Source organism: Trachymyrmex cornetzi, unplaced genomic scaffold, assembly GCF_001594075.2.
Source record: "Trachymyrmex cornetzi isolate Tcor2-1 unplaced genomic scaffold, Tcor1.1 scaffold186, whole genome shotgun sequence".
NCBI lineage: Eukaryota > Metazoa > Arthropoda > Insecta > Hymenoptera > Formicidae > Trachymyrmex > Trachymyrmex cornetzi.
This window is the reverse complement of record NW_017296484.1, coordinates 139,096-139,549: the sequence shown is the minus strand read 5'-3', so window position 1 is coordinate 139,549 and position 454 is coordinate 139,096.

Here is a 454-nt window from a genome sequence, read left to right as displayed (position 1 = left end):
AATAAACCACGCGAAATGTAATAATAAGAACAATTATATTTGAAAAGAATGTAGTGAAGCAAGTATGGTAAGTTACAGTAGTGAAGTAATTACAAGTACTCTCCGGGGCTCCGCCCCTCTGCTCTGCTCGATACTGTCGGTACTCGCACAGAGAGTCGCTAACTTAATCCTAACGCCGGACGCCGGTCATACGCTACAGCACGAGCCCCGACCTTCCCCGCGGTATCTTCCGACGGTGTCAAACGCCCACCCCTCGACAGCCGGCCAGAACCCGTACGCGCTGTACCACCAGACTCCCGGACGTGCAACGCCGGCCCGCGGCCGACGCCACGCGATGGTGCGACGCGTTTATAGCGAACTCCTTGATGCGACTCGACTGTACTCGACAGCGTGAATTCCGGAAACGTACTCTACTCGGTAACACCGCAACCGGATGTTCACTCGGCAACGCGGC